The 14,689-nt window shown below is 44.8% G+C and overlaps 2 protein-coding genes across 3 annotated transcripts in view; one reads left to right on the forward strand and one right to left on the reverse strand.

Moving 5' to 3' along the window:
• Positions 1-9,195, reverse strand: part of GNAZ (G protein subunit alpha z) — a 51,385-nt gene extending 42,190 nt beyond the window's left edge. The window contains exon 1 of the mRNA XM_054996585.1: positions 9,073-9,195. The gene's annotated coding sequence lies outside the window, so the exon portion shown is untranslated. The remainder of the gene's footprint in view (positions 1-9,072) is intronic.
• RSPH14 (radial spoke head 14 homolog) overlaps positions 1-14,689 on the forward strand; it is a 79,330-nt gene that overhangs the window by 54,628 nt on the left and 10,013 nt on the right. The gene's annotated exons all lie outside the window — the stretch shown is intronic.

Genomic DNA, 14,689 nt, shown 5'->3' on the forward strand with positions numbered 1-14,689 from the left:
AGGCCCAGAATCCCCAAAGGATGTCTGAGTCTGGCAGGAAAATAACCGTGTAATCATCGTGAACATTATCCGTTGGAAGCCCTGCATGTGTCTGTCTTTTATTTTTTCTGATGCTGAATCCACCCCCACCAATTACTCCTCCTATCTGAATTCACTGCCTGCGGTTAAGAGCCAGTACCATTACAAGGCCCTTCACCTCTTTTCTTGCCTATCGCAGTTCTAAAAATGTTAGAAATGTAGTTCTGAATCCCAGCATAAACAACATTGGGGTTATCTCTGTCTGAATTAATTCTTGAAAGGTTGGTTGTGGGGAAGGGTTTGTGGTACATGCATTCAAAATCTTCTTAAAAAAAAATTCTGCCCAAGAGTGCTTTCCAATAGCTTTCCAGAATGCATGGTTTCTACATAAACTTGTCAGCTAGTTAATAATTCTGCAGAAAGCAAATATAAAAAAGCCACAAATTGAAACTAGACAGGTAGGTTTTATGACACAAGTGAGTAGATGGCAGAACAAACTACTGTTGAGTTCTTATGTTCAACAACATTCTTTGAGCGCCCAAATTCCTCTCTTTCTACGCCACTTGCTAAGGGCCCCTTCTCACATTGCATTGCTGGTGTGGGAGCCACTACAATGGCCATTCTTTCCTGGATCCCCTGGGAGGAATCTAGCCTGCAGTTCCTCTCCACACCAGCATTGCCTGTCCTGGAAAGCAAAACACAGGCACAGGGACTTTTTCAATGGGATCTGGCAGTTTTGATAAGCTGCCTTTGTAGCACACTGCAGCAGCTCAAGTAGTGACAATAGGATCGGAGGTCTGCATCTCAGTCCTCTACTCCGGCAGCAGGGCTTGCCTGGGCACGTAGTTTTCAAAAGTGATCCAGATGAGGGGAAGCGGACATCATTCAGAGGGGTGAGCTCACTGTGAAAGGGAGGGGGGCTTTGTCCTGCATTTTTCAGAACTCAATTTTCATTTAAAGAAAAAGATGTTTGAAATGATATTAATATCAATACAAGAGACCCAAAGGAGGTGATCTCTTTTACAGAACCAACTTTAGCACTTTTCATCAGACATAAGGGTTGTCAGGAAAAAAAAAGAAATGTTCTCATAATATGTCCAGGGGGGTGCACCTGGCTAGTGCTGTAGCACTTAGAACAAAGGAAGTAAGGCAAGAGCAAAGCAGGCACAGTTAATTAGTTACAGATAGTTAGGACTTTCTCGGTCCCCTCTCTTCCCAGAAAAAAGGCAACTCCAATTTCAACTAACTTCTCCAGAGAGAACTTTGAATTGAACTGAAGTATCTCATTAAAACTTTATTACATTTGCATTGTTCAGTGTCGTCTTGTGGGAAGAAGAGGGAACAAACGAGGGTTTACACCCACCTTTCTCATTACGTACAACGAAGCTTTAAATGATGAGGTAGATGAGGGGACAGGTTTTGCCAACTATTCAGTAGTGTCCTTTTTATCTGTCTATGTTTGTTGCTTTGGAAGAGACCACCGCTTGGATTTTTCTGCCTTGGATTGACAAGCTGTTTTAGACCCAGATCCGGCTCCAGTAGCCCCTTAAAGACCAGCTAGATTTCCAGGGTATGAGCTTTCAAGAGTCAGAGCTCCCTTCATCTGATAGGGAGCTTTGATTCTTAAAAGCTCATCATGCTTGGTCTTTAAGGTGCTACTGGACCCTAATCTCCCTCTTCTACTACGGACCAACATGCTACTCACCTGAAACTGTTTTGGCTAACTCTTCCACTCCATGTTTATTATGCAGGTGTCCCCAAACTTTCTGAGCTTGCAATTCTGGAGTGCTGAGAGGGTAGTGGGTGCCCCCACAGACTGGCTGCCACAAGGCAAGACCAATGAAAAATGGCTGCCGTGAGGGTGGACTCAATCACAAAATGTTGGGAAATTCCAAGGCAAGAATCCTTCTATGAAAGGGGCAGCTACTTCCTAGTAGGTGCTCTCTGCAGATTCAAAAAACCAGTCCTGAGCTCTTAGGAAGCACTTCTGGCACTGAAGAGGTGGAGGAATGATAGGACTGGATTTTTGCACGGGAGAAAAAGATGCGGTTTGGTTGCATTTTCCAAAGAAAGGGAAGAGTTTGCTCCCTACACAGCCATAATGTGACATTACCAAACCTAGAGTCATAAAGTCTGTCTATTGCCAAGCCAAGGACACATGGTTGACATATGTGCCTGGGATGACCTTAGTACTTTGTTAGTCCTTCAAGTGGCAAAGGAAGCAGCCCATAGCACCCTTTCTCCCCCTTTTCCAAGACTCCACAGAAATTATTCCCAAGATTTAAGAAGCATGCAGCAGCCAGGAAACACATCAGAGGGTGCCATGCTGGCACCTAATGGCCTAATGGTTTGTAAACCAGAGGACAAAATAAAAAGGCTTCTCAACCAGTTTAATCTCACTGGTGTTAAGCCCAAGTCATTCTAGAGGGGACTGACTCATGAATTACTCACTGTAGCTGTGAGTCCCAGGTTCCATCAAGGAGGCATAACCAGCTTCTAGGCTGAACAAATCACTCGTCAAATTGACAAGTCAGCAATATGATTTACAAAGCTTATGCACAGGAAAACCTACATCCAGTGCAAATGATCCCTGTGTAGGCCAGAACTGTGCCAGATGCCACCCCTGCCCCCATGTACATGTGTGAGAGAGAGTTGCATGTACATCAGCAACTAGTACTTTAAGGAGTACATATACTGACCACAAGGAAACATGTTTTTGCATGTATATTTCTGTTGATACAGCTCTAAGCAATTTAAACAGGTCAAATAATTGATATTTTTTTCTGTTTCCATATTCCTCTATGTCAAATAGAACTACAGAGGATAAAATATAAAATAAATGAGTGACAATTCAGAACCCTGGGGAAAGATAGTTTAGGTTAAATAATATATTTATTTGAGGATGTATTGTACAATCTACTTATTTTGATTTCTGAAGCCATTTGGTCTTGGAAGTTCAAAAAAGACAACAAATTTCTCCAAAAATGGACCTGGTCATATTCTTTCTCATCATACACATAAAAACCCAGTGTCAGATTCTTTATTAAAACATTCTTGACAATAGTTCCATAGGTCTCAGCAGGGAAGTGCCGGAGGAATCTCCATTTGATCTCTTGTCTACGGCCTTTCAAAGCTGAACCTCAACTAGTTGTCAGACCTTGATAGCATGGAAGAAAGTTGATTGCAGCTACTAGTTCAGCTTTCAGGTACTATAGAGAGGTTCAGGCCAGTCAATGTCTACAACCCTAGCAAATGTAGCAGACTATAAGTTTATCAAGAAAATCAGTTGATTCTCTGTGTGTTCCAAATCAAGAAAAGTTTGGGAACCTCCACTTAGAAAAACAAACAGCTGAACCAAAAATGTTTTAAATTCATGTCCCTCTTGTTGATGGATGTTTTTTACAAACTGTAAAGGTGGGAAAATGTTCTAGGATTAAATCACCTACTATGCAGTAGTCTACTCAAAAGAGTTGTCATGCTTCCTCATCTATTTTGGTATCATGAGGCAGCACAAATTCAGTGGCTTACACCATGGGCTAGTTTTTAGTTGGAAGGGAAAATACTGTCAATTGCTTCAAAGTTTCTGTCCTCAGTTGATAAATGAAAACAGAAAAGGTCACACAGACATAAGTGCCTTGTTTCATCACAAATGTTGACATCTTGGGGAAATCACAGATACAAAATATCAGCATAGGTCAGTTATTAAACAGTCCAATTAAGAAGGTGCATTAGGATAGACACCGGAAATTATATAATGCTTCAATTGGGCACTGCACTGATGAAAGGAAGTTTAGCTCTCTCCCCTGCTTTCCTTATATCATTTCCCTGATCAAAATCCCCGTCCCAGACTGTACTGAGCCCCAGGGGAAGGGGAAAAAATATCTATTTTGTACTTGCATTTTTTAAAACTCTCACCAGCAGCCCCAATCTAAATTAGAAACCTCCGTTGCATCTAACTTACATTTCATGTGTAGTTTGGCCCTTAATGATATACAGGAAATTTAACTCCCTTGAAAAGGTTAGCATAAAATACATAGATGCTACTAGGTATCAATTATAGTATAGCATTTTGAATTACATGAAATAAGAACTGATGGTCATTTGAGAAAGTCAATGAAATTTGAAGAATTGCTGGAAACTGAAGGATTCTTTTAATTATCAGTGAAGGATTGGGGAAGTGATAGGAGCAATTCAGGGGAAGATTTACATGTCAAGTTAGACAAATTCTCATTATGTTCATTCATAAGTGATGCTCATGGGTCAAACAGATACAATGTTGGAAATTTTATGAATGGAGCCCCCAGGGTTTTTTTCCCCCTTTCTAAAAATCAGACATGCAGAGATTCAGTTTGGATCAGGCACATAACACAAGTGGGGTGGGTGGAAGTTTAAGCCTTCCCCGGTGCAATTTTCCCAATCTGAAATGGCCCCAAGGAGCAGCTATGCCCCACTGGGGCAAACACAGAGATATCTGCATCACCTGCATGTTTGCCCCATTGGGGCAAGTAGTGGCTCCTTGGTGCCATTTAAGATCAGGAAACAACATGAGGAGAAGGCTTAACTTCCCTCCTTTTGCACTGCAATCCTAACGTAACTATGCCACCACACAATAAATTTAAGAGAGGAAAAATACACAAAGAACTCTGTTGACAGATATTCTAGTGTCTTGTATAGTTGTATATCTGACGAAGACTCTTGAAAGCTTATACCCTGGAAATCTCGTTGGTCTTTAAGGTGCTACTGTATGAATCTTAAGTACAGCGGAACATTTTAAAAACAAGCACCTTAGATGCTTCAAGCAACATGCTATTATTTAGTTATTTATTTTATTCAATTTATACCCCGCCCTCCCCACAGATGGGCTCAAGGTGGCTAACAACATTAAAAATACATTAAAACCACAAAAACATAAAATCAACAATATTTTTTTTTAAATCATTAAAATAGTCCAGGAGCAAGCTATTTAGACAAATATTGGGAGTCCATATATGGGCACAACAGATGGCCGAGGGCAGCCCCAGAAGAAGTGGTGGTCTTAGATGGAAGAAGGAGGACACCCGCTGGCACTCAGCCAAAGGCCTGGTGGAACATCTCCGTTTTACAGGCCCTGCAAAACTGTAACAGGTCCCACAGGGCCCGGATCTCCAGCGGGAGAGTGTCCCACCAGGGCAGGGCCAGGGCAGAAAAAGCCCTGGCCCTGGTTGAGGCCAGATGGATGTCCTTCAGGCCGGGGACCACCAGGAGTTGCTTGTCTGCAGAGCACAACACTCTGCAGGGGACGTAATGGAAGAGGCGGTCCTGCAGATATGCAGGTCCCAGTCCGTGAAGGGCTTTAAACACCAAGGTTAACACCTTGAACCGGATCCGGAACTCCACTGGGAGCCAGTGCAGCTGGCACAGCACAGCATGAATGTGCGCTCGGATTGGCATTCCGGTAAGGACGCGTACTGCTGCATTCTGAACCAGCTGTAACTTCTGGGTCAGGCCCAAGGGCAGCCCAGCATAGAGTGAGTTGCAGTAGTCTAGCCTGGAGGTGACTATTGCATCGAATACTGTGGCCAGGTCCTGGGGCGAAAGATAGGGCGCCAGTTGCCTGGCCTGTCGAAGATGAAAAAAGGCAGACCTGGCAATGGTCATGACCTGGGCCTCCATTGAAAGTGTAGCATCCAAGGCATGCTAGCTATACAGATTTCCAGAGAATATGGATTTATTATTGTATTTACTATTCCTATCATTTAGATCTTAAACTTCTAAGAACCCTGTTAATATTTGATCCTTTAATCATCATTTTGAACTGTTTGGTCAAAAATGTATTTTAAGGGGCTACTACATTATTAACATAAAATAATTTGGTTGCTGTGATGGGTGTATCACTAGAAAGCTGCAATAACCTCTACAGTTGTGGAATGATCAGTTAAAGTTTGTGATATTGATGAGACAGAAAAGGGTTGGTTGATTCTTTGGCACTTGATATCAAGAAAATCAGACCCATTTTGAACTGGAATACTACTACGGTAATATAAGGTTGAAAACACAACATTTCAATAATTCTGTGACTTTATAAAAAAAGAAGCACTGTTTAAATAAATTGTATTTCAGTATTGTGCTCTTTGCTATCCTCTTTCACTGTTTTTTAGACTTTACCTCTGGTTTAGATGAAAATAAACCAGAACATTCAGTTCTAGCTACTAAAAATGGTTAAATCCAGCCTCACTTAATAAATGTTAACTCCAATGCATGTTCTAGGTGTTTGCCCTCAAGTAAGCATGCATAGAATTACAGACTTAGCTTTTGCTTGATATATTCAATATATTTTATTTTAATAAATCATAAGTGTGCCAAGAACACTACAGATTATTTTGGTGGCATTATAACAACTGACATTTGTCCACCTTGATTACTGTTCTCTGAATGATTACATGAGACATAGATTGATGCTTATGTATACCTTAAGAGCAGAATGGTCTTTTTTCTGGAGCACAACTTGGGGACAAGGGACTCACTTCCTAGTGAGTTACTGAAAAGGGAATGTTAAAATGGAATATATTTAAGCACAAGAACCCTGTGATCTCCTCCTCCTAAAGAAAAAGGCACTTTTTCATGGCAAGAGACTAACAGAGGTAGTTTGCCATTGCCTGCCTCTGCAGCCCTGGTCTTTGCTGGGGATCTCCCATCCAATTACTACCCAAGGCTGACCCTGCTTAGCTTCTCAGATCAGGTTCACCTGAGCTATCCAGTTCAAGGCATATAATAGTAGAACCACCATAAAACTACTCAAAACCAAGAACCGAAAAGAAACAGTGCCAACCATTCCATTGCATAAACAAATCTCTTTGATGGCTTGTAAAGTAGCCTCAGTGACATCATCACAGAGTTGTGGAATTTGTCACCAAGCCAATGACCTCTCTGAAACTTGTCATAAAGTAGTTAAGCATTACATGACACTTCTGTTTCTACCAAAACTTATGACAGTTTCAACACCAGCTGGATCAAGTTTTTTCTAGAAGAACCTTACTCTGCCTTCCATTAACCTGGTGAAACTCCAGAGATGCTTTTAAGAGTTCAGGGGCACCTTCAGTACAGAAAAGCAAACAGTAGCTTAAAATGCCTAATAAGATTATAACAAAATGACCTGGTATTACCATCCAGGCTAGAATAATGAACGGAAGGTAGTGAGGCCTTAATCATGCCCAAATCATATGCCCCAGCTTTCTACAAACAATAATTCTGGAGTGCAAAATGAGAAGTCACTGTCCCCTGTAATTCAAGCACCAGTTGCCACACTGATTGAAGTAAGTCATTTACATACATAATTATTTTCTGAGGTTTGGTAAAAATCACTCTTTAATGTATATTTCCAGTTGGTTCAACACTGACTGCGTCAACAGGAGATGTAGACACCGTACATCCCAACATTAAAAGGTTATCATCTCGTTCTATGCCCAACATAATTCATGAAATGCGGATGACGGTCCCATCCTCTCTTCCTTCAGTCTAGGGATTACTTTGAGCCTGGGCCACCAATAGAAACAAACATTCTACGGGTGAACAGAATGACTCAACGCATCCATCTTATAGCACCTCTTCAGACCTAGAAAGCCTATGGACCAGTTATTTTCAGATTTTTTTAAAAAAATCACAGCTAACACTAAAATCTTGTTCTGCCACTCAAAAGGCTGAACTAGATTGTCATGGAATGGCTGACTTGCCAGTGGCCAGATTCAGTTCTTTCCACCTGCAATCACTAATTCAAGAAGAGCATCACTTCACACAAAACGTAAGCACTGGGCTGCCATATTCTTACCGTAACCATGTGTTTGTTTTTAGAGGGCATTCCATGATGTGCACGCCTATTTGCATAGACTCATTGAGAGAGCAATGAGAAATGGGGGGAGGGCTTTTTCATCAGTCTTGATATGAAATGCACTCATGTACCCACCCTGTTTGTATCCTCTTTCCTCAAATCTATCACCACCCATTCCTCTCAGCAGCTATGCTCTCCTAATGTCCTCCACCCAAGGGCAGAGATCAATCCTTTCTGGGCTGACAGTTTCCCAACCCAGTCAGCAGACAGAGCCATGTTGAAAGCAGCATCCTGCCATAGGGAGAAGCATCTCCGGCTGCAAGAGCCAGCAACCTCTGTCCAAACAAAAAAGGATCCAATTGCAAGTTTGGATTTCAGACATCAGCATCCACACCAAAAGCCTTCTCTGAAGAGCAGCAAGCCCCACCCCAATCCACGGGTGAAGTTCTGCACAACCAACATTTGTGCTGGTGCAACTGTTGGCCTGATGTGCTGCTTCACATTTTTGCTGCAAAACTGATTCCCACCGTCATCTATCCAAAGGGTGTGACCAGCTACGGTGTAAATTACAGAGCCGACTCCGAAAGCCGACTGCACACCATAAAGTGCCGACTCGTTTGGGGACGGGAGGTGCAGTTGTATGCAGTCGATGCCAAGTAATTAGGTTAAGTCAATCGCCGTCTAGTGCAGACGCCGCAGGAACATGCATGGAACACCGCGGCTGCCACCAGCAGCAGCAGAAGGCAGGAATGGAGATTGGCGTGCATGACACGACGGCTGGGAGATGCGGCGAGGTGCCCGCCAGCGAGCGGCAGAGGCCTACCGGATCTGCAAAGTTGCCGCCTGGGAGCTGTCCACAGGTGCAGCTCGCGGGGGACGGGACAATCTTGCCCCTGGCCTCCCTGCAGGAAGACGCCCTCCAGGCCAGGTCGGCGGGACTACATTTTGCGCCGGGAAGCAGAAAGCACGGAAAGGCGCCCTCTTCCTAAGGGTCGGGTCGGACCAGGACTCGTCCACGGGGACAACTCCCCCTGGGCTCCACCACCCCGCTCTGACTCTTCCACCGGCATTCTGTGCGCCGCAGGGAGGGGAGCGCCCTGCCCCTCGGCAAGGCCAGTCTCGGCAGGGAAGGTCATCGGCCGGGATCCGCAGCCGCCAGCGCTGCGCTGCCCGCGAGCGCCCCATCCCTGCGTGCGGCGACGAGGCCGCCCCTGGCCTGTGCTGCGGGGCCCCGAGGCACCGGCACTTACCTCCCTACAGCCCGCGCAGGAACGGGCGGATCCGGCGGCTGGGCTCCGGCGGCGCCGGCGCTGCCATCCTCCCGGCAGGACGGGCGAAGGCGCGCGGCCGCGGGGCTGCTCCTGCCTGCCAAAGCGAGGCGGGATGCGCGGCGCTGGCCCGGCCGCCGGTGCAGCAGCCGCTCGCTGGTCCGAGGCGCCCCCAGCCAGGCAGCGAGGAGCGTTTTCCGCCGCCCGCTGCAAGGAGGAGCACACGGCGCTCGGGAGCCTCGGGCGGGGGCGGGGCCGAGGAGCTCGCAGGGCCTCCGCGCTCCGGGAGTGGTCGGCCAGAGGCAGATTGGCGAGCGCGGCGACCAATGAGGGAGCGAGGGGGGCGAGGCATGCGGGCTGGAGTCCCGCGTGCCTCCCTGGCCCCGACGGACGCGGCCCTCCGGGACTGGCGGGCGGGCGTGCACACGTTACGTGACGCCTGCTTTGCCTGCCGCAGTTTCTGCTTGCCGAGCGCCAGGCTAGCGGTTCGGCCTTCTGGCTGGGGAAAATTTCCTGGGCTCTGTAGTTTTCTTTTAGCACGGGGGGTGCGGAGTAGAGGTGGCTTTTTTACCGGGCGGAGGAGAAAAAGAGTAAAGAGCGGCGGGGGGGGGGGGATGGGGGGCACCTCCCTCCCTCTCGCAGAGGTGTCTCGGCGGCTTCATTTGGAAAAGAAACGCCTGTGAAAATGAGCAAGGAAGGAAACGAGTCTGGGGTCTTTTCTCACGCGCGCCAATGGAAGGCTGCTTCACACGGTACGCACTTCTTCCCACGCGGAAAAGATGTCTGCAACGGCAAAATCGGCAGAGGAGCCACGTGTGCTTCGCTGGGTGTGTATGCAGGCGGCATGTACAACCTCCCTTGGGCTGTCTGAGAAGGCTGTGCGATCCAGCCGGGGCACCTTGGAATCCCTGGCCGTGTTGTAAGAATGAAAGGATTGCGCCGTGATATCTGACCAAAATTCCACTTCGTCCTGCAGGCAACGGCCAGTCAGATGTCTTTCGAAAGCCCAGAAGAGCAAGATGGATAATCCCCGTTCAGAGACGAAGCTCATTGCATAAACTTGGGTCGGTGGCTACCCCTCAGCTTCAGCAGCATTTCTAAAATAATAATGGGGAACCATATAGGATACCTTGAGCTCTTCCTCTTTAGGAGAAGACTAGGATAAAAATGTGATAAACCAGCTGGAGAAAACCTCCACATGCTCCGTACTCACAAGTGCACAGCCTCTGAAGAAATGTTATGTTTGGCCATCATGGTTAATAGCATCAGTTGATGTGGCCCCTTTGACTTGACCTAACTCTGCCTCAAAGTTGGCTAAAATTTTCCCCTCATAGCACTGAATTCCACATTATTTGTTGCATGAGCAATATCTGTTCCTTGTTTCTCCAACCCACTGATCCTCAATATGGTACCCAAGAAAGTGATGGCCACTTGCAACCCTTTGTCCTCTTTCACCCCGTCCTTTCTGTCACCTTTCACATTTGTTCCTTTTGACCATCGCATAAAAATTAGTATTTTCAGTTGGGTGCTTAGTTCTATCCAGAGCATAAGTGCAGCTTGGTTGGATAGGACAGGTGTAGAAGAGGAAGATGTCAGGATGTAAAGGTACAATATAACTTGATTAGGATATAAAGGTACAATGTACCAGTCAAGCTGCGTTGTACCTTTACATCCTGATGCCCTCCATTGTAACACCCCATCCAGCTTTGGCTGGGATATAAAGGCTCAGGGATCTTCATTCCTACTCATGTCTGAAGAAGGGAGCTCTGACACTAAACATCTTGTTGGTTTCTAGGGTGCCACTGGACTCAAATCCTGCTGCTCTGCAGCAGACCAACATGGCTACCCACCTAAAATTTTCTTGAAAGAGCTGTGTATTACACATATACTGTTTAAAACAGGAGATATGGAGTGCACAGGCAATTCCATAGACATCACTTGGATGTCTTTGGTGGGAGAAAATTGAAAATAAGGCCAAGTTAGAAATGCCAAGTAGGTGGGTAGGTAGGTAGCGTTTTTATTTAGTCTTTTTTTATCCTTAAAATTTCAATCAGGTAATTTAAAAATCGTGCTGAAGATACTATAATAGGGAGCATTTGAAATAAAAAGCTGAATTTGGAAGGTATTTTAATTGCCATGTCAACCTAACACGTCATATTGTTGGTATCCTACAGTATTCGGATCATAGTGTAACTGTTTTATCATTGCTCCAAAGCTGAATTTCAAAAACTCAGGTATGGGTTAGGAGATGACAATTCCTAGTAAGTGTGGCATGTTTCCGCAGAGAATCACTGACTCCTATAATTTTCATTTATTTACTTTATTTATACCCAGGCCTTTTCTCTAGAGGGGACTCAAAATGGCTTACGTCAGTCGCCTGCATTTTATCTTCTCGATTTTAACACAATTGATTCTTAGCCCACGACCTCTGCATATTCTTTTAGAAATTCCCTATTTGTATTTTTATAAACTTGATTCCAATCTCTCAGTCTTTGCAGTTCTAAGGACAATGATTCCAATCACTTAATCCTTTCTAGGTAAGGAAGATGCTTTTACTTTTTAATTGCCCTTGTTTATCTTAGGGCTGCTTCTCATGCAAGAGCACAAAACGAGCTGCACAGTAGAGCCCTAGCTACTTTGGTTACTGTACAGTGGTACGGCAGACTCACAAGGTATGCATGCAAGTCCCATTGAATTCACTGTCTGCCAATTTGACTTCCAACATTGTTTCTCTGCAGCATAGAATGCCTGTTGCCACTGGCTTCCCTTTTGGTCTTTCCTTGCCTTCCCCTGGTATCAGTCCCTTTATTTTTTTTACTTTGTTCCTCTGATGTTCCAGTATAGTAAAAGATTATGGAATTCCTTTCCGTGTGCCCTTCCAAGAGTCAAAGGGGGTCATCTGACAGATCAAAGTCACAGATAACATCTGGAAACAACTGTGGACAGACAGCATAGTCTAAACATGGTGCCCAATGCAGTGATTCTTACCAAGGGCAGTCAATATATGGAAGATGCTATTTCTAAGATGCAAAGCACTGAGACAGTTTCCATAGCAACTACTTTTCTCTACAGAGCAGCAGATTAAACCCCATGCTTCTTGTTAGTGTTCCTTTATCAAGACACTGCCCATTTGCTCACGTGAAAACTGGTTGTTGCTTTCATTCTGTGGCTGCAGTAACAAACGATATAACAGCTGAGATTGAGAAGCATGCAGCATAAATGGGAAACGTAGACAGGAAATGCACATGTGAAGTTTCATTGCAATTTCAAAAAGGACCAGCAATATGCACAGTCATTTGCATGCCTTAGTTTTTCAGCACCAGACACCCACGTCTCCACCCACAGGACTTTGAAACTGCTACATGGTCTGACTTTTCCTTCCGGTCATGCCCACTGTTTGCTGCCTCAGGGAGTGAGCAAAGGACCAGGGCGTGCTAGCTGTGTCTCTGCTGGTCAGCTTGGTGGAATTATGCCACCACAGTTCTATGGCTGATTGTGTTGACCAAGCACGAATGGTTGCTACCCTGTTGCCAAGTTCTCTCTGCTAGTAAACAGTGACTTGGCTTTGTTGCAAAGCCTTCTGCCAATCAAAGCTCGGCAGCCCAACCTGCACAGTGGCTTTAGCAGAAACACAGATGCACACAGCCAAGAAATACTGGCTGCCTCACAAAGACTCCTGGTTCTGTGTCCCTCTATTGAGAACAATCTTACATGGAAAAAAAGACTGCAATACTGGTAAAACCAGAGATTCATCCAGCCCAGGAGCCATAGTAGTCACCTGACGCACAGTGAGGGAGTATTTCCTACATTATATGGCAGTAAACCTCGTTATTACAATGAAGCTTACATAGGAGCCACAGAAGGTGGGCAAAGCAGAACCCAAGCAGCTCTGTTCACATGTGTACCTATTTGCACAGCGTCATGCAGCTTCAAACTGACATTCATAACTCAGAGACTGTCCAGATTCCAGATAATGTATTTTGTAAATGCCACAGGTATCTGTTAAATTCGCGTCTGACAAAAGTCATGAGAACAGAGCAATATGAAGAAGTCCAGTCTTTAATCACCAATTTGCCAGTTTTTGACCTGCAATAAACCAATTTTTTCTGTAGATTTGGGTGGGTATATCTACACTACAAATTTAAACTGGTTTAACGGCCCTGTGGCACAGAGTGGTAAGCTGCAGTACTGCAGCCCAAGCTCTGCTCACGACCTGAGTTCGATCCTGGTGGAAGCCAGGTTCAGGTAGCCAGCTCAAGGTTGACTCAGCCTTCCATCCTTCTGAGGTCGGTAAAATGAGTACCCATAACAAAAAGTCCACCAAGAAAATGCGATGACCCCCCCCCCCATGGGTCAGTAATGACATGGGGCTTGCACAGGGGACTACCTTTACCCTTTTACCGTAACTTATACTGAGTCTAATTGGATATTGATTGGTAGCAGCTCTCCAAGTTTTCAAAGAGAAAATTCTTCCTCAGCTTGGGCATCTCCTTTTTTGACTAGAGATGTAAGGAACTGAACTTGGGATCATTTGCATGCACAGCATGAGCTCTGCCACTGAGCCACGGCCCTTTCCAATCATTCCACCTCTCCAGAGAGACGTAGGAATTCTAGTTCTTTGAGGGTGGCCAAAAATCCCTATCTGATAATTAGCAGCACCAACATACACATAATTCTCAATGATCAAATATGTGAATACTTAAATTCAGAGAGAGGAGCCATGAACATACAAGACAAATCTGCAAACCTGAAAAAAATGCCCCACACTTGCAGAAAAATCTGAAATCTTAAACAAAAACATTGGGGGTTAAAACTCTCCATAATAACAAAAATAGTGCCTGTAACTTTAAGAAACAAATGCCCTCTGGCTGTTGCTAGGCAACCACAACATTATTGCAAACCTTCAATCCTTAGTTTCTGTCAAGGCAAGGGGAAGTGGCAGGACTCTTTTCAGGGCTGTTTTGGCCTTTGAGAGAGAGGATTAATTGGGGCCAGGCTTTGCCACAACCACCAGATGACTTGATACCATGTGACCTTCATGACTTACCCAGGATTGGCTGATTGCTACAGTTCAATAGCAGCCACCTTGTAAAAGCCAGTGTAGTTTAGTGTAGTGGTTAGATTTTCAGACTAGGATCTGGGAGAGCCACTCTGTTGTGGAAGTTTACTGGACGACCTTGAGCCAGTTACACATTCTTAGCCTAATTTACCTTACCAGGTTGTTGTGAGGATAAAATGTAGGAGAGGAGAATTATGTAAGCTGCTTTGAATCTTCATTGTGGAGAAAGGTAAGATATAAATGAAAAAAATAATATGGCTGAAGATGAGAGACGGATGAAAGGTGGGTAGGAAGGAAAGAAAGAAAGGAGAAGGGAAAGGTGAGGATATGGGGGTTGCCAGTAGGAGGGAAAGAGGAAATAGTGTGGGGAAGGGGATACAGGAGAAAATGGAACTCCGCTCCTTGAGGTATGGAAAGACGTTCATAACGAAAGCAATAGTAAAAATAGGTGAATTTTTTTGGAAAACTCATCTATATTGACTTGCTATATACTAAAAGAAGATGATCATCTTAATTGGTATATTATTATACTTTAAAAAT

The sequence above is a fragment of the Eublepharis macularius genome, chromosome 13, assembly GCF_028583425.1.
Source record: "Eublepharis macularius isolate TG4126 chromosome 13, MPM_Emac_v1.0, whole genome shotgun sequence".
Lineage (NCBI taxonomy): Eukaryota > Metazoa > Chordata > Lepidosauria > Squamata > Eublepharidae > Eublepharis > Eublepharis macularius.